Raw genomic sequence first — 19180 nt, forward strand, 5'->3', positions numbered from 1 at the left:
GACACTCAGAGGAGGAGTATTCTGATGAGGAGGGTGGGGGTGCCCGGGGGAGATGTCTGTGATGGAAGTTTCTGCAGAGGCTACACTGAAAACTCGCAGAGAGAATGGAGGACAGGTAGGAAGATGGGCATTTCACCACCCAGTTCCCCTCCCCTGGTCTCCTGCAAGAAAAGTCAGAAAGGCCCTGGAGAGTATCTATGAAAGGGATCTTGCATTATTCCAGTCGCATTACTCTCTTCCCAGGTAAAGCAAGAAGGATTGTATACAGTTGAGTAAACAGGTGGAGATGAGGCATTCTTTTTGCATCCTGTGTGGGCCAAAGGAGCACAACACACCCATGGGATGAAGCAATGAAAGCTGGTTTCCTCTCCTCATGCTCAGTAGGGCCTCTGACTCAATGGTAGGACAGTTAATCAGACCAACAGAGCATGCATGATGAGTCTTTCCTTCTAAGAAGAGACTGTGCCTCCATGGGGCATACTCAACTAAAAGAAAGGCGAAGATCAGTGTGTATGATTCACCCACACTTGGAGGGTAGAATTGGCTTGCACAATCAAAAAAAGAGGCACCAGAGGTGCAGGAACATTTTTAGAAGCATACCTAAGAAATGGCCAAACGGACAGCAATAAATCCAAAAAAATTTAATTTTTCCAGTTTGTCTGGTTTGGCCAAAACAACAAAATTTAATCAAGTTCATGTGCAGATATGATTTGCCTGACTTGTTAAGCACTCTATGGATGAATACAGATCAGGTCTATCAGGTCTATTCACTGAAATTTTTTTTTTTTTTTTGTATTTTTCTCCGTAAGAGTGGACTGTCAAGACAAAAAAAACCCTGCAATGTGTTGAGCTGCAGAAGGATCCTGAAGATTTACAAAATTGTTAGTGGCCCTCTCAATCTTTTTTTTTTCTTTTTTTCTTTTTTTTTTGTGGGGGGGGTTTACAGTTAAAAACATGCTGCAATCTTAGGAGAGACTGGGTCCAATGCCATATGAAAATGGCACATGAGTTGCTCTGCAATTTTGAACAGAACAAAAGAAAAAATGCTGAGATGTGGGAAAGGAAAAAAATACGTACTTTTAGATGAGATAAAATACTGGCTCAGTAGAGTGAAAGATACAAGGAGGCTATTCCAGATAGAGAAATACTGCAGTGGGAAACTCTTCTGCTAATAAGGGTAGTAAAGGCCAAGTTAAAAGGAAAGACCAGCTACCCAGAGTCATCTGCAAGAGGAAAGAGGTTAGAGCAGTGAAATATGACACTTTGCTCAAAGTAACCCAAGGGCAGTTTCAGAGCAGTGGGTGATCCTGGGAGAGACCATAGAGCAGAAAAAGCACAACAAAGGTAAAAGTTGATGAACATTTACTAGGATAAATTCCAAAGGGATTAAATATATAATTAAATATTTTAAAAACTTACATGTTATCAGAAGACATGAATTTCTTCTTCTATATCTTAAGATGAAAGAAAGCATTTTACCATGACTCCAAATTCAGAAAAGACAAAAGAAAATATTAATTTGTCTACATAAAAATAAAAACTTCTGAACAGCAAGAAAAAGAAAGAAGAGGAGGCAGAAGAAAAGGTGGAGTGAAGAAAATAAAACAACATTTTACAAACCCCATAAGGACAAAGAACAAACTAGAATAAATATTCATATCACAAATCTTCCTGTTGATTTTATAGAAACTGAAGAGGCAATAGGCAAAAGATATGACCATCAGTACATAGAAGTAGAAATAAAAATAGCTCAGATATATGAAAATAACATTTGTAAGATAAATGCAAATTTAAATTACACTGAGATATTTCTAAAGCTGCAAATGTTTGAGACCAGCTATTAGATTGGATTTTCCCAAAAGCAGACCTTGAGACAAATAGTTTAGTGGAAGTAGTTTCTTTGGGAGGTGATCACTGGAATGGCCAGCAGGAAAGTGAGGAGAAGGGAAAGAAGTTGTGACTGGCTGTGTTATCAGACCAATTGCCAGGAAGGGCATCAGAAGCTAGGCTTTTAAACTAGGAGACAGTGCAGAACATACATCCGATTTATCCCTTCCACAGGTGAGAAAGCAGGGGAGGTTATCTACCAACTGCTTGACCATTGCTTTTGATGGCTACTTGTGGAGAATTAATTCTCCGGCATTTCTGCCCTTTCTTCCACACTCACGCATGGACCAACCCAGCTTCTGGAAGCCAGAAAAAAGCCCTGGGGCAGAGTTGCAGCTACAATATAGAGATGACAGTCTAGAAGGCATGGGTGGGGCAAGGCATCCTCCTCCTCCTCCATTGACGAGGCTGCCAGCGAACAGGCACTCTCGTGTCTTGTTAGTGAGAATGGAAATTGTTATGACGCCTATGGCACTTGTGAGTGCCAGTGAGTTATTGGCAATCTGGCAGTTCCTAATAAGGACTCTTTTCTTGTGGTGAAGATACCCTTTGACTCAGCAGTCCCACTTCTGGGAATTTGACAGTTAAGATTTGCGCACTTAGCAAGTGGGCACGTGGGCGAGATTATTCATGAAGCACAATTTGCAGTGACAAACTCTTGGAAACAGCCTAATGTCCATCAGTGTGAAGGGGCTAGCTAAATGAAGTGCGGTATGGTGGAGGGCCTTGCAGCTATAAAAACAAACGAGGCATTACTCTGGGGTGTCGATGTGGTGAGATTTCCAAGATATGTTGTTAAGTGACGAAAGTGAAGGTAGAGAATTTTATACCATCTTTTCTGTAAGAAGGGTGGTGAAAGGTAAGCAACCCAAACTCATATTGACTTATATATGCATAGAGAAACTGGCAAGATACAGAAGAAATTAACAATGCAAAGGTGAGGGTTTTATGGGTATAAGCTGTGGATAGGGTGAAATATGTATAAAATTGTGAATACATTATTTAATTCAAAAATTAAACTTAGAAATGCTGATGAATGTGGATATGGGGGGATATGGAATTAGGCAGCACTTTTTCAGTCTGTGTTATATATTTCTGATTTGGTTCCCTCTGCCATCTTTAGGGGAACGGGAAGTCAGACCAGAAGTTTCAACTGCACCATGGAGATATGGCAGCTTTTTTTTTTGAGGGTGTGGAGTAGGTCAGCAGGCAGAGATGCAGATGTCCCAGAATGGGGCACAGTGAGGACATCAAAAGGACTAGATACCAAGATTGGCGGCAGGTCCTTGAAGAGGACCCTAAGGTTGTGGAGTCCCACTATGCCCAAGAGAGTGATAGAGCATTCCATCAGGAGAGCTACCAACAAACCCACAAAAATGCCCATAACAGGGCCACCTTTCAACATTGGCCAGACCCAGAGAGCAAAAGCCAGTTTATGACAGTAACCAGTCTGTGAGGAAATGCCTCATCCCTCTTAGCCCTAACCCCAGAAGGGTGAACAGCAGCAGCTAGGCAGTGAGGCAGATATGATGGGGAGAGGAAGGAGTCAACCCACTCTCTTCATAGTCCTAGCTGGGATAGGGAGGAGCCTTTTTACCTTCAGCGGAAGATAGAAATATAGATAAACTGAGACCATGTTTTACAAGTTAATGACCATAGAACTTTGTCACCTGGAAAAGGCCAAAAATGTCAGAGACATTCATTTCATGTGGCTTCCGGTGGTAATGGCAGGTGGAGGAGGCTTAAGGGGGGAGGGGGTTGAGTTGGGTGGACAAAAATAAGGATGCCTGTAGGAATGCTCATCACAAGTCCAGCGAAGTGATACTAATGTAGGAGACAGATATTAAATGTGCTGTAGCTTCTTCCTCTCACTCGCTCCCGTTTCAAAGCCCCAAGCAGAAGCATCTTTCTGACTGAGCTGAGACCTCATGCCCGGGTTCCAGCCACCATGTTGCTCACAATATGATGAGCATATTGTGATGGGCACAATGTAATGAATTGCCAAATCTGGGAAAAAGGTTTAGAAGGTGGGTGAAACGGATATACGTGCCTTCTTATGGGAAGCTCCGCATTCACTTTTGATAGGAATTGCACCCTGCCGAGTGGCAGAGGGGCGAAAGAAGGACAGGACTCCAAGAAGAGTAACAGAGACCCTGCCCTCAGTGAAGTGGAATCCCACTGCATTATAGCAACTACAACACAAGTATCGCACTTTTATCTAGAACCTTACAGCTTAAGAAGCTCTCTAATGTGTATTGCATTTGCTCTGGACAACACCACAATGAGACAACTCTCCAGGGTCCAACATGGTGCCAGGCAGGTAGTAAGTATTCAGGAAATGTTAGTTCGGTGAATGAGCAAAGGGACGAATGGGTAAGAAGGAGTTAAGTCCAGCAGTGGAAGTACAGGTTTGCTTTGCAGTTGGTCTAGTTCAGCCCTGTCTAGTGGATCTCCGTGACAATGGTTCTTTATCTATGCTGTGCACTATAGTAGCCACACGTGGTTACTGAGTGCTTGCAATGTGCTAATGAGACTCAGGAACTGAATGTTAACTCTGTAATTTTAATCTATTTCCATTTAAATTAAAAAGGCCACAAGCAGCTACTGGACCAGACAACACAGGTCTGGAGTTCTAATTCCAGTTCTTGTAACCTGAGCAAACTCTTTAACTTCCCTGAATCTCAGTTTCTCCAAATGTGAAACAGGGAAAATAACGTTCCCCTACCCCCCGTCTGACATGGCTAAAAGAGGTCTTCTATGTGAAAAGGTGAAGATCCCTGGATTGTGAAAGGCAGAGCTTCGTATCTGGCAGAAGCTCAGCAAATGGAAGCTGCCGTTTGGATTCCTGGGACTGCCACTGCAAAGGGGACGCCAAGACTCCGAGAGATTAAAGAGCCCGCCTGGGTCACAATGGCTTGTGCAAGCAGAGTAGAATCTGTGTCTCCTGTTTTCCTTACCACGGTGGTTTTCTCACTACCAAGTTAAGCACGGGCTCCAAAACCCCATAGGGGCTCTACGAACGGTCTGTGCACTGCAAAATGCGTCTTCCCCATACGTTTGTGATTAGTATTCAAATTCATGTCGATTCTACTGGGATTAATAAAACATAAATTTGTTTAAAGCATTACTGACTTTATAGGAGCTTTTTTATCACCATGTGGATTCTCAATCAATAGGCACTAAAAGGACAACTATTACCACATGAGGGATATCCGAAGGCACGCTCAATCCTCCTGGTTGAAAAGGTTAACACCTTGTCGAAACAGAGTTAAAGAAGGAGACACAGCAAACACCCACACAAAAGAGTTAAATACCAAGAGAAAATAGCGATGCAAGAGACTCCATCAACCAGTATATATTCCAGGTACATTGGCTAGAAACGTGAATGGCAGTTTTTACCGGAGGGTTTATTTAAAGCCAGTTAACAGAAAAGATGAGTGTGTAATTCCCTAAAGAATTCTGCAATAATCAGCAACTATGATAAAGCTCTGAGTTTACTTTTAAAAAATGAATTGCACCCATTCAAATTGGGTGAAATAATGCCTTAAAAGCAGATTATATGAAAGATTTCAGAATTTTAACAAGTAGTCCTGAGTGGAGTGAATAAAACCCAGAAGGTGCACATGAGGATTCACTGGGAGGAAAAAGTAAAATACTGCAACTCTTATATTTACTTTTTATCTTAAAAAAAAAAAAAAAGTCAAGCTTCACTGATATTTCATGTGTGCATTTACAATAGCACATGTGTTTCATTTAAATAAATATACATCTAGAGGGTGCATACTCATAGTTATTTTAGTAAGAAGACTGCACAATGCAAAATCATTAGAAATTTTTGTTTTAGAAGACAACCCAGCTCAGGATCAACATTAGGAAATTAATCCTAATGATCAGTTAGTGGTAAAAACAAGCCCCAAATGGAATCATCTTAGCTATACTAGTCAGCTTTTCCCTGTGTAAAAAGCCACCCCAAAAGGAGTTGGCTTTCAACAACAACCTTTTTTTTTTTTTTTTTTTTTTTTTTGCTCAGAACCTGCACAGTGTCACTTGTCTTGACAATCTAAGAATACAGGTTCCAAAAAATAAGTCATATGAGGCAGGGCTGAGAGACCAGCAGTCGTTATGCTGTGAAAAGAGAACAGGAATGGGAAAGAGAAATGTGTGTGTTAGACATTTTCTACCTTGATTTCTTACAGCTTAGATTTGAATACAATTTATGGTAGGAGGAAAAATATTTTGAATGGATGATTGGTCAGAGTCAAAGAAATTAAAGCTTTTTTTTCTTTTCCCTAATTGATTTCAAAATCACAATTTTATAGAACAATATGATTTTGGAGGGTTACAGTTGTGTGGAGTGACACAGTCAGCTGACATAAAAATTACTGGAAAATCCTGGAGGAGACGTATATATTACAAACTTGTCAACTTTTTTCCTTTTTACCAAGGAATTGCCCATTTCTTTCTTCTCATTTTAAAAGAAAATAGTCTTTGTTTCTTTTTATTCCCCCCCCAATCAAATTCTCTAACTATAAATTCAAAATATGAGCAGATGTGAAGATGGCTTATGAAGCAGCTTTGGTATAAACAAAAGAAAGATGGAGTAAAATGCATCTCCGTCACCGCATGAGAAATGGCAGGACAAACGTACGGCACTTCTGCATCAGAATGATAGTGACAAGTACTGCTTCTCCACCCAAAAGGAACATGGGAAATAAAAATCTATTTTAAAGAAAACTTGCACACATGCAATCTTCTTTCTGAGGATAGCTGGAACAGTGTTATGTTAGAATAATCTTATATTATCTCCTAGAACTAAAATTTCTGCAAAGTCAAATTAAAATGCCATAGCACTCTATCCATTATTTAAGAAACTAATATCATTTATTGTAAGATTTAGAATTGAAACTGAAGATCATCCGATAAAATAGATTTTGATAACTAATAGCCTTGAATACTTAGACCATGCTAAAATGTATACTTTTTGGCTTTTAACAAACAACGAACTGAGGCTGCAACCACAACAAAAATATCATTTCTTTCATGGCTTTATTGGAAGAAAAGTGAGAAATGACTAGATCCTTACTCAAGAGCATTTTTTTAGTCAAGTAGTTAGATAAAATTTAATCTGTATGTTTCTCCACTTTCCTAGGCCCAAATTTCATTTTTGCTGAGTGGTGCAAAACAGAAAATGGGCATTTGCTTCTGGCACTGTGACCTTCTCCAGGCCCCTGTCTGAGTTGCCCTGACACATTGTATTTTTGGCACATACTTGCAATATAACCAGCAACCATTCTCCATAAATGCTCAACTTGACAGCAAGTGAGAGTAAAAACAAAAAACAAAAACTCTCTTTTACATCAATGAAGAGTGCCACACTACAAACACATTTCTCTCTTATAAGATGAATGATTTTTTAAAAAGATTAATTCAGATGGACAACTGCTCAACACTGTTATTTTTTCTTCCAGCTATACTCATGAATCCACCTAATTTTTGTTTTAAAACCAAGTGAGCTCTTAAATATTATGAACTATCTCTAATTTTTTCAAAAGAAATCTATAGCTGGGCCATCCCTTTTCCAACTAAGACATAGCATTAAACCTCCACATGCTTAAAAACACCATCTCCTCCACCTCTGTACATACACACATACACACCAGATCCAACTCCACACTTACCACTGATGACTAAACCATTTGAGATGGCTTGATGGGGGCCAGGGGGAAAGGGGCTGGGGAGGATTTTATTTATTTTTTTTACAATAGGCATGCATTATATTTACCAAACAAGACATTTTGCTCTGTATTTTGTTTTAGTGTGTGTGGGGAATCATAATTGTATTTAGACTTTATATGGCATGGGTTACTCAGTTCACAGCAGAGGCACCTGCAGCAAATTAATTTGTTGTAGCACATTAATTATCTCATAGCTTCTATTTAGGCTGCAGCTGTTGCTATTATGTTAATAATATTTTTTTTATCACCACTGTATACAACAGGTTATGGAAATAATAGAAATATCTCTTTTTTTGGTTTCCCCCCTGTCGTTTCCATTTTTCTATGTCAGAAGGGAAGACTGAAAGAAATTTAGGCAAATTAAGCCCCAAAGCGCACTATAATTTTCTATTTCTGAACCGATTTGTAAGAGAATGGGTAACTGAAATTAGCAAAGAATCACCCCACACAAAGATGGCGCGTGCAGAATTTGTGAAAGCGAAAAAGAAGACGAAGGAGAAGCAAAAGAGGGACGGAACACTGCAGTGCTGGGGTGGTGAGTGTTTGGATGGGGGCGGGGAAAATGCTGCAGTTTTCATGAAATAATAAGGTGGGGGAAAAGAGGCATACAAAGAGTAGGTTTTTCATTGTTTGTAAAATATAAACACAGATGAATTCTGTCTTTGGTTTGTTCATGCTTTTCACTCTGCACAGCAGGGATGTTCTTAAGAAGTTGCCCTCTGCGAAATTTCACTAAATGGGAACCGTGGACCCTGCATGATGGGATTATAATCACACCAGCCACTCCTTTTACATAATTTTTTGTTTAAGATCCAGTAAGACTCCCTGTTTTTAATATATATAAAGCAATAGACATGTATATGTCGATAAACTGAGAGTTTGCGTCCCCATAGCCCAGTGCAGGCTAAAACAAAAAACCGGTGATATCACATCTACAAATCTCAATGGATTCAAAAACAATATGAAAATTTTTAGCTGACAAGAACATGTCTGCTGCCTGCAGTCCCTGCAATAGCTCACCATGTTGCCTACTAACCGAAAGATCAAAAATTATCGATTTCATGGCGCTGCGTGCTCTGGAAAGAAAAGCTACTTTAAAATTTGCATTGTTTAAGAAATGAGTTAAAAGAAAAGAATCATTTTTTTCTGAACACTTTGGGATGTGAAAATGGCTTGTTTTAATCTTATCCATGATTTACTATAATTCTATTATTTTTAGCAGCTGGAGTCCAGAAATGATTTTTTTCGATGAATTTAGGATTTTGCCGCAGTATACATCTGCAGTCCCAGAATCCTCCGGTAAGTTAATCCTTCTTGCGATGGGAAACGCCTTTAACCTTCTTGTGAATGAGATATCTGCAACCATTTTGAAATTTTTAATAAAGGGGTGTGTGTGTAAGTCTGTGTGTGTGTGTGTGTGTGTGTGTGTGTGTGTGTTGGGGGTGGGGGGAGTATGTCTCCAAAGCGTGATTTCTTTGCAATGCAGTGGTATCTGTCTTAATTCTTAGAAACATTGAGAAACATATACCTTTGTGTTCTTTGAATATCATGGATGATGTCTCCATTGCTTTTCCTTCACACTTTGTATGGTAGCCATTAACTGTGCTTCCTTAGTATGGCAAGGACTGTTGTGTCAAACCAAGGAAGGCCTCGAGAACATGTAACTCCAAGCAGGAAGCCTGTTCCTGGCATAACTGAAGCCGCCATGATCATAGCTACCACTGCCGCTGCCACGGCCACCACCATGGCCATAGCCTCCCACCTTCACCGCCCCTCCCTCCCTCTGCAGTGCACACCAGATGTAAGCTTTCCACAGTGGCTCTCCGCCCGAATTTGCCCAGTGGGTTCCTAGATTACTTCTGTGAGCGAGAATAGCCAACCATGTAGTCTGACAAGAGGTATTTACAACTACTTAGCCTGTTCAGCTGGAAAGAAATCAAAAGATAACACTGAACCCTGAGATGAGGTATTGCAAATGAAAAGTCCCAATCCATAAATAGCCCACTTGATGAGCTGCTAAATGAAAAGCTGATCTGATTTTTTGTCCAATGTTTTCACGTTGTCAGAAAGAAATATTTTTAACAGACCTTCTTAGAGAAATTGGGACTTAATGCTTGTAAGTGCATGGAATATTGTGTAGTCTTACCTTTCTGCTGGGAGAGGTTTCTTCCCAAGGAGGTTTGGATATAGAGTCTAGACGAGACCACACCCTCGCTTCACGGCTCTTATTTTTACTGTCTCTGTTTACTTTTAAGTCAGATTGATTAACAGCTACAATTATACATTAATATAAGGGACCTAGTCAAAAGAAGCCAGTCACTCATTTTCCTCTCTCTAAAGGAAGCTCATTGTCTTAGTGCTCAATAAATGTTTAATTAATGGGTTTGATAGTTAACTATCCAAAAAGTGAATGGGCCTTCTTTACAGTGCTGACTTGATTAATGTTTCTTTTGGAAGTACACAAGCAATCTGGGCATTTATTTCTTTGCCTAAAGGTGATTCAAAAGCATGTGTTTTAGTGAAGGGGAGCTTTACCTTCAAGTTCCATGTAGTTACTGCTTGATATGCCAATGGTTTAATATCATGACAAGTAATACTTCCTCTGTTAAACCAGCTGGAGACACTTTGGGTTTCTAGGCACAGAGCCTGAAATTTAAAACCATTTGTCTTCTGCATTTTTTTTGTTTGTTGAACGCAGTCTTTTGCATTAAAATGGATTAATTTATGTCAAACCCAAATGGCCGGCTCTAGAAGAAAAAGGTGTAAAAAGATAACCAAGATTTTTTTATGAAACATATTGCCCAAGGTCAATTTTGAAAAATCATTTTTATAAAATCACTTAATTCAGCAGCTCATCAGGTATTTTGATGCTTGCATTTCTCCTTGGTTTAATGATAGCGTTTGTCTTCATTTCACAGAAGTTATTCATGTCATATTTTTGGTGAGACAATTGGAACAATTTCTGTTGTTTGAGAAAAGTAAGTAAAAAATTCTGAGCAATATGTTAAATTCAACAAAAAATTTTTTAAATGGTAGTCACCCAGTAATTCTTCAATACACTTTAATTTGATGGGAAAAACAGCTTACTGCATTGTTGCAAATTTTACATTTCCTTTAATAACACTTAAAGCATTAGCAGGGATTTAAAAATCTTAATTTCAAATTTATATTAATATATCCAAATGATAGAAAGCACTTCAGTTATTTCGGCAGCTGAATAAAGAAATACAGACACAGAAGGGTTTTTATCCTTTAGATGTATAAATGGTGCAAATATGTCTTAACCAGTTTTAACAGTGTCTTATTGAGGAAAGAAACAAAAACACTACAAAAACAATGTAGAAAAAGGAGACATCCATAAAAAATTCCTCAAATATTGATTAATCAGTCATCTGATTTTAAATGTGACTGTACTCAATCAACTGTGTATTCTTTAATACTATATATAAGGGTTAAAATGGGGGGTCAGTGCCTGGAAATGCTATTTACACTTTTGAGTTTATATGGGAAACACTGCTTTGATGAAATAACTTTTTGTTTGAATTCTGACTAGCAGAGTTAATCACCACCATTGGCTTATTTAATTCTACAGAATCACTAGCAAAGGAACAAATGAGAAAGTAATTCTAGACAATGGATCTTACCGAACATCATCTTAAGTGTGTGTACTTTTTCCACTGGTATGGTTATAGCAGTTAAACGTTACCACTGTATGTAGTTTTAAGACAAGGGGAAAAAACACAATTATTTAAAGAATATCTTGGCCCTGAAGCATTAGCTTGCCTAAAACTACATATTGTACTCCATGAGTGAAGAGTGATTAAGTAGGTTTCCTCCTTGTACCTATGTATAAAGATCTATTGTGTGCATGCATTAAGTATAGGCATAAAAGCCTCCAGACAACTTTCACTGTTGCTTTTGCAGTCTCCATTGTTTTGGAGTAAAAATAAGCATAAAACAATGGACCACAGAAACTGAATCAATCATAATTGTTTCAGCTTTGACAAATGCCAATCTTGCTGGATGACAATCACAACATTTCCAAGGGAAATGAAGACCCAGCTCCAGCTATTAAGACGAATTAAAAATATGTTTTTGAGGAATCGGAAATCAGTTTTAAAAAATCACAAACTAATTGATAACTCCTTCCATAAACAACATAATCGATTTCTCAAAAAAGTATTACCTTACAAATGTATTTCCCCCAAAGAAACACCCCCACAAATAAATCTATTGATAGTTAGCAGCACTGTGAAACCAAATAAAAATGGAATTGTAAGAATTAACTTAATTGACAGGGCTCTAGAGCTAATTCATTTCCATCAGTCATTTGTTCACAGCACGTACTCGTTAAGGACTTGTTGAATTGCGGACTAGGCGCCCATTCTAAGTAGAGTTCACAGCCTACGGGAGGGGGGATCGCTGGCCGTCCGGCCCGGCGGTTCACTTCCAGATTGAGGCTGAGCAACCGGTCGGGATGTGGGATCCACGACCCGGACAGCGTGGGGCTTTGGGGCGATATGCCGCGAGCCAGTCCTGCGGGGAGTGTGAGGCCCAGACCGCAAACACCGCGGAAGCCCTAGCCCGCCGGAGTTCCCTGACCCGACAGCCGGGCGGCGGCGGCGCCCACCAGCGCCCAGGGCGGGCGGGCCCCGATCTCAGCGCCCGCGCCACCGCCTCCCCCTACTCCCGGAGACCGAAGCCGAGAGGCCACCGCCCGCAGGCAGCTGGAAGCGCGCGGCAATCCCACGTCCGCTCTCACGGTCAGGGCCCGCGCGGGGCGGGGGCGCCGGGCTCCGGACAGTGGCTCCCAGTGCCGTCCTCCCTTCACCCCCTAGCCTGCGGGGTCCGGGGCTCCCCGCCTCGAACCACTGCGCCCTCACGGGTCGCCACCCAGAGCCGCGCCGCAGGACAGCCTCTAGTCTCTTGCCCCGGGAACTGCTGGAGAGCGCGCGGGCACCCCGCCCCGCCTCGGGGCGGTCGGTTGCGGGAGCTGGGCGGTGCGGGGACTACTTTCCGCCGCTCGTCCGCGCCCCGCCCCTTGTCCTCGCGCGGCGGAACGCTCCGCGCTGCGCCGGTGGCGGCAGGATACAGCGGCCACTGTGCGCCTTATAAGAGCTCCTTGTGCGGCGCCATTTTAAGCCTTTCGGTCTGTGGCAGCTGCGGTATCCTGGCCCTAGGAGCTGAGAGCGAGGGGAGGCGGAGACGGAGGAAGGTCCGAGGAGCAGCTCCAGTCCCCGCCGAGCCGCCACCGCAGGCCGAGGACGGTCCGACTCCAGCGGCGGGAGGAGCCTGTTCCCCTGAGGTGCTTAGGCGCTCCTTTCCTTACCCTTCCGGGGTTGCTCCCGCTCGTTCTTCGGAGCCAAACTTCGTCGCGGGCGCGCGGTCCCGGCGGCGGCTGGGAACCGGGCCCGGCGCGGCGCGGAGGCCCGGGGTGGGGAGCGGAGGGAGGGGTGCGGGCTGGGGGCGCCGAGGAGGCGGTGGGGGCGGACCTCGCCCGGGGGGCGGAGGGCGGCGGCCAGGGCCGGGTTCCGGTCGCGGTGCTCCTCGGGGCCCCGGGGACGCCGCTGGCGGGGAGGGGGCGACGCGAGGGCGAGTCCAGGAGCTTGATGGCCGGCGGGGGCGGGCGTGGGGGAGGCTGTGGTTTCCGTCCGGGGCTCCGGCCGCGGGCGAGTTTGGGGGAGGGACCCTGCGCCTCTGGATGCTCCGGACGGGGGTGGGGGGCGGGGTGGGGACGGGGGTAGGGGGCTCCGCCTTCCCAGCCCCAGCCGAGAGTTGGGGTACGGACTCTGGGCCTGGGACGCCACCCAGGTCCCATCTGCTGGGTCGATAGGGCCAGTAGACTTTCTGTTCGGATTTCCTCTTTCGTTCTAAGGACGAATTAAGAGAATTCTTAAGAGATTTGCCCCCCCCCTTTTTTTTTAAATGCCCCGCTTATGTGAGTTTGGCGCTGGCGCTTGTTTAGATCCAAGCAACTTTAAACCTTAGAGGAACCAAACTACTAGTGCAGGCGGTGGGATGCGTCAGTAGTGTTTGCACATATAAATCCATGTCCTACACCTATATTTTCTTGTATCGTGTGGGTGAGTGAAGGCGGCATGCAACGTACTGGGAGTCTTGGATTTATGGCGGTGGGTGTAAGACCCTGGAAAAAAACGGGCGGGGGGCCAGGGCGACTGGCTTACGATTTCTTATCAAGTGAGCCGCGGGATTCAGCTCCTGAGTGCTTCGAGAATCTTGTTGGTAGAAATGATTTATTCAAATACTTTTATGGCAACTAAACATGATTTTTAGAGCACGTTTTCCTTTCAGCAGAGTGAATTTTTCACTCGCTACGAAATTTACCAAATAAAATTCAGGTGTTGCAACTTTTCTCAGTGTTTTGTCTCGGGAGAGGATTTTGAACAGAGCTTTGGAAGTTCTCAAAGCCTGCTTCAGAATCCGCGAAACTTAAAAGCTTTAGCAGTTGGGTGTAGTTGTTCCCTTCATTTTCTGTTCCCTTTTGGAGGGAGCATTGTCTCCATACTTTCTATCTTCCAGACATCTGTGGTCTCCCCTCCCCCCCTGAGTTTGTGAGTGGTGAATGAAGAGAGACTGGCCTGCTGGTATGCAGAGGTCGGCAAAAGGAAATCGAGGAGTGGTTTTAGTGAAATGAGAGCTTTGTATCGTGAATAGGGGTGGTTTAGACTAGACATCAACTTGAAGAGACGGCTATCCTTTGATAAAGTCTAGGCTAATGTTTTTCAGATAGCAGAAGTTACAAAATATTTTATGTGGAATTTAGAAAGCCATTTCATATGGTATTTGGTGAACATTCAGTACCTTTAGTTCGTGTTAACTTGTCTTCATCCTGCAAAACAGTAGACATAGCTTGAACTGTCTTTACATAACGCTTACCGTTAACTATCTGCTTAAATTAGTGACATAAACTTCTACTTTGGAGGCTTTGTTTGGGGTCTAAACTAAGGCTGTTGTAGTATTTATTTTAATTTTCACATTTAAACCCACACATTCCCTAGATTTAAAAAGAGTACCATTGAGGTTTACTGAAGAATATCGTTTTTCAGAATTTGCTTAATTTGCACCCAGTATTCATTACGTTGACCCAGTCTTTGTTCTGAAGGCCATGTACAAGGACAAGGCCCTAAAGTGATTGCAACAGTAACTTGAAAAACTTGCAGAAGACTATTCTATAGGATTAAGGGAATCCTGAGATTATTCAAGCCTGAAGTCCTTGAGGGGGAAATAAAATGCACTAGGAAGTTTAGTATAGCATGCAACTTAGAGTCCTTGTGGAGTCCTAAGCTTAAGACTCTCCCAGAGACTGCAACAGTCATTTTAAATAGCTTTCAGGGAAAGCTAAGTTTTTAAAATAGGGTGGTTGATAAAAAATAAAACATTTACCAGTGTTCCAAGTGTCAAGTATTCAAGTTTTCTTTCTTTTGAACTAATTGTTGTTAGTTATCCTTTGCTAAGATTATTATGTAGAATAAACGTATATTCCAATATTAAAACTTACCAAATTGAATTGAGCTTCCTATTAGTCATGACGAATAAAAATTGATCATATACATAAAGTTTTTGTGCTTGTTTTCATAGATCCTTACCTCCCCAAATAGGAAGGGAAGACATGAAGTAGGCAAATTTCTCAAAGGGTATTTTAGAATGGGGCACTTACAAAGAAACTATGTGCAGATACCCTTTTTTTTTGTTGGGAGGGTGGGAAGAGTAGCATAAATATTATTGAAACTAGGAAGGTGGATAATTCAAAAGTCTGAATATCTTTTTTATAGTTTTAAGTAGCAGTGAAATTATAGCCCCCCCCCCCCATGGACTATCTGAAGTATATTTGGCTAAATGAAACTTTTTTTGTTACTCAAATGAAAGACTACATCTGTTGAGTTATAACCTGATTTTGTTTCTCTTTCATGGTTTAGTAGTTGTTGATAATAATTACAGATGAGTAGGTGGTAAATTTTAAGTTTGTACTTTGAACTTGGTTGGAATTATACTTGATTGCTAACCCAGGGTGGAAGGGAGGTGAATGCTTTTTGTATAGCACAAACTTCTAATAAAAAATATTACAACTCTTATGTAGTACTTTGTATTGACTTGTGACATTGTTTTTGAAAACATTAGTTGTTTTAACATTTTTCTTGCAGTTCTCTTCTTGTTCGGAGTATGGTATCTTTTGTTGAAGTAGCTTGACTAAAAACATTTTTATACCATAAAAGTAAATAGTAAACATAGCCTAGGAACTGCTTCTGATTATACCAGAGCGTTTAACTATTGTCTCCTCCCTTGTACCCTCATATAGAGGATACTGATTTGCAGAATGAGTTTTCATTCTTTAACAGACAATTGTTTATGTAATGTGTTCTAATTATGTGATGGGTAACTAGGCTAATGAGCTAAAATAAGTATATACTTCTCAGGTTCCATGAAGAGAAAATAATGTGGTTTGTGTTGCTTGAAAATGAGTAGGAATTAATTTGTATAGCTTTTATCGTTTAAACTCAGGAGAAAGTTCTTTATTTCCTCTGTTTACCTAAGAATGCTGCTTGTGTTTTTGTTTCATGCAAGACAGAGCTTGACTCAGTTTGAAACCTAGATCCATCTGTTGAGGCCTGAACCCTGCTGTCCTTAAAAGTATGTATAAAATCTACTTTCCCTGAAGAAAGATGGTCTTAACAGAGAAAGTCAGTCACCTTGGAATCTTTTTTTTTAGCGTTTAACTGCCTTTCTGAATTTGTTAATTGTGGGCATCTCTTCTAAGAGACATTCCCTATCCCCCAGAGTTTCCCTCAAACCTTATCCAGCAGCAGAATGAGGAGTGTTAGGGCATATTTTCATTGCATGCTTTGGCCATGTTGAGTGCCCTCCAGTGGATATAATGTAATGCTTGTGATGTCCGCCCCCACCCCCCCCCCCCCGCCCCAGCAAGTTTATGTGGAATATTTGAGTAGTTCTGTTCAGAAAGCATCAATCAAGAAATTGTTTGAATTCTAGAATAATTTATTCATCTCAATACCGGTCATTAAAAGATTGTTTTGAGAAAATGTCATCTCAACCAATATTTGTAGCAGAAAGATCAAAGTTAAATTAGGGATTACATTTAATGTAAGTCCCTTTAAGTAGGTTAAATATATCATGATGATAAAACAAAAAACTCACTGTAATAATTTGGGGGTGAGAGAGCATGTATTTAACTGTCCTAATGAATTACAGAAACTTAAATTCTTAGGAAAAAGTCAACCAGATTGTCAGTGAGTCTAAAATAAGTGACACAGTAAAACATGAGTTAAGTGCTCAACTGAGTTATGTTATCAAGGAATGGGTCTTTGTTAGGAACTAGGTAGAAACAACTAGCTCAGTCACTGTGTGTGAACTCTATACTGTCTTGGTTACTATAGACTCTTTGTCATATAAGGCTGTGGATGGTAATGCACTATGCCAATATTTTGTCCTTTAAATTTTTAAATAAAAACCTTTCTCCCTGCTCCTGTATTAAAGTACTTACATTTCTGCTAGTATTTTTTTTTTTTTTTTTTTTTTTTTAATGAATATACTTGTTTCAGTCTGGATTCTGATGAGTAACAAGAGTGAAGTGTATTCTTAGCTTTTGGAAGTCGAATGTTAATTTTGTGGAAAATTAATCAATTTAGACAAACTTGAAAATGTTGCCTGTTTTACATAAAGGGTGATTGAAGTGAAATAGAAAAGTGGACAGTAGGGAAGAAAAATGATGGTATCACTTGCTGCACCATTTTTCTCTTGGAATTCATTGTAGTTTTTTGAAAATACTGATGATAATTATTGACTAAGAAATACTGTTAGGAGTTGTTTTTGTTTTGTTTTGTTTTTTAAACACAGCAAGAATGCCTTGTTTTACACAAATGGTTTTCCAGAATGATTGTGTTTTTTTGTAATGGATCATTTTTGGAATTAGTAATGTTAAAGTTGATTCTTGGTATTTGCATCATTTATTTTCTCTTAAGGTCAAATAGCTGCTGTTCGAGTTTTCCAAGATTTTCATGAGAAATGAGAGTGGATTTGAAAGTTCTTTTAAAGAGTATGTGCATACAGCTTACTGGAGAAATTCTATTAAGGACTTAATTTATCTCTGAAATTGGCTGCTTGTCTTCATTACTATAACGTACAACCTTTTGACATTCAAGATAAGTGACTAAAGTAAGATTGCTTTCATAAGCCATATAGGATTGGTCTTCTGTTACAGTGGTGATGACTACTCAGTGTTTCTAGGACCAGGTGGCGTCGGATAACTGGGACTCTGGAATACAACAAATTGGAGAATACAAATCCCTTCTAAGCAGCCAGTCTTCAGCAGTTCCAGCTATTGTGTGGGAATATAGTTCATGTTGCCACATCAGTTGATTTTTTTTTTTTTTTCTTGAGAGAAGCAGGAAATCAGATTAATGTGCATCCTTTGATTTGCACATGTTAGTGAATAAAATCTATGTTTTAAGACAGTATTCAGGACAAATTAAATACACCTACTGGCAGGATACTCCCAGTTTGTACATCTGCGGTGGTCCCATTTAGAGTACAGTTCTTTATGATGATATTTCTGTTATATGACAGGATGATACAAATCTGTGGGTTCATACAACATAGGAAATATGATTGTTAAACTATTAGCGTCATGTTTAGGCACTTAGAAAATGCCTTCTATCACTTGGTTATACATTGGGAACTTAAAAGCACTTTTGTGTTATGTGTGAAATCTGGGAAACTAACACTTTAGTTTAAGAATTATAGTTTTGGTGAAGGAAAAGGAGAAATAACAACTTGGTTATTTAAAGAGCATTTTTTTTTTAAGTTTTTTTTTCTGATTTATTTATTTGACAGAGTTCACAAGTAGGCAGAGAGGAAGGGAAGCAGGCTCCCTGCTGAGCAGAGAGCCCGATGTGGGGTTGGATCCCAGGACCCTGGGATCATGACCTGAGCTGAAGGCAGAGGCTTTAACCCACTGAGCCACCCAAGCGCCACCTAAAATGCATTTTTAAGAGACATTTCAAAACTTAATCTTTGAAGACACTAAAAATGCTGGACATGTTCTGGCTGCATGTACGTAATCATGTCAGCCTGAAATTTTATTGATGTCTTTAGATCATGTCCTGGTTTTTGTCTGAAGTCTACACTTTTTAACGTAAACTGTTATCAGACCAAATCCAAAACTTAAAAGCAAAGTTTAGATAATGAAAAAATAATTGAATATAAGTTTTACTTAAATTAATGGCATGCTGTTACTTGGTTAGAATATGTTTATGCAGGCAGTTAAGTAGATTTTGGTTAAATCCTTTGTTCCTAGGGCAAAGTTTTTCATTTCTAGAGTTAGAAAAGTTGGGTGTTTAATCCTCACGCTACGTGTTTAAGTGACAAGCTATGTCTGGACTGAAAATGCAGTGCATAGAGCAACATTGGTTATAAAACGGAGTATCTTAGAATAGTGCTACAGTTATATTTATATGATATGGTATAGAATACAAACAACTGATCTTCGGACTTTTCACAAAAACATTTATCTCAGAGGTGCT

The 19180-nt window shown here is 40.7% G+C and overlaps 1 protein-coding gene and 1 long non-coding RNA gene across 4 annotated transcripts in view; one reads left to right on the forward strand and one right to left on the reverse strand.

Annotated features, from left to right (window-relative positions):
• Window positions 1-10302: 10302 nt before the first annotated feature.
• Window positions 10303-12632, reverse strand: LOC116573291. Its single transcript, XR_004278704.1, has 2 exons — window positions 11267-12632; window positions 10303-10584 (listed from the first exon to the last, which is right to left on the reverse strand). It is a non-coding gene; the product is annotated as an uncharacterized LOC116573291 (long non-coding RNA).
• Window positions 12633-12755: 123 nt separating this feature from the next.
• The window catches only part of CTNNB1 (catenin beta 1), a 40853-nt gene continuing 34428 nt past the window's right edge, over window positions 12756-19180 (forward strand). For all 3 annotated transcript variants that reach the window (XM_032312977.1, XM_032313058.1, XM_032313140.1), the window contains exon 1: window positions 12756-12927. The gene's annotated coding sequence lies outside the window, so the exon portion shown is untranslated. The remainder of the gene's footprint in view (window positions 12928-19180) is intronic.

This window comes from Mustela erminea, chromosome 1, assembly GCF_009829155.1.
Source record: "Mustela erminea isolate mMusErm1 chromosome 1, mMusErm1.Pri, whole genome shotgun sequence".
Classification (NCBI taxonomy): Eukaryota; Metazoa; Chordata; class Mammalia; order Carnivora; family Mustelidae; genus Mustela; species Mustela erminea.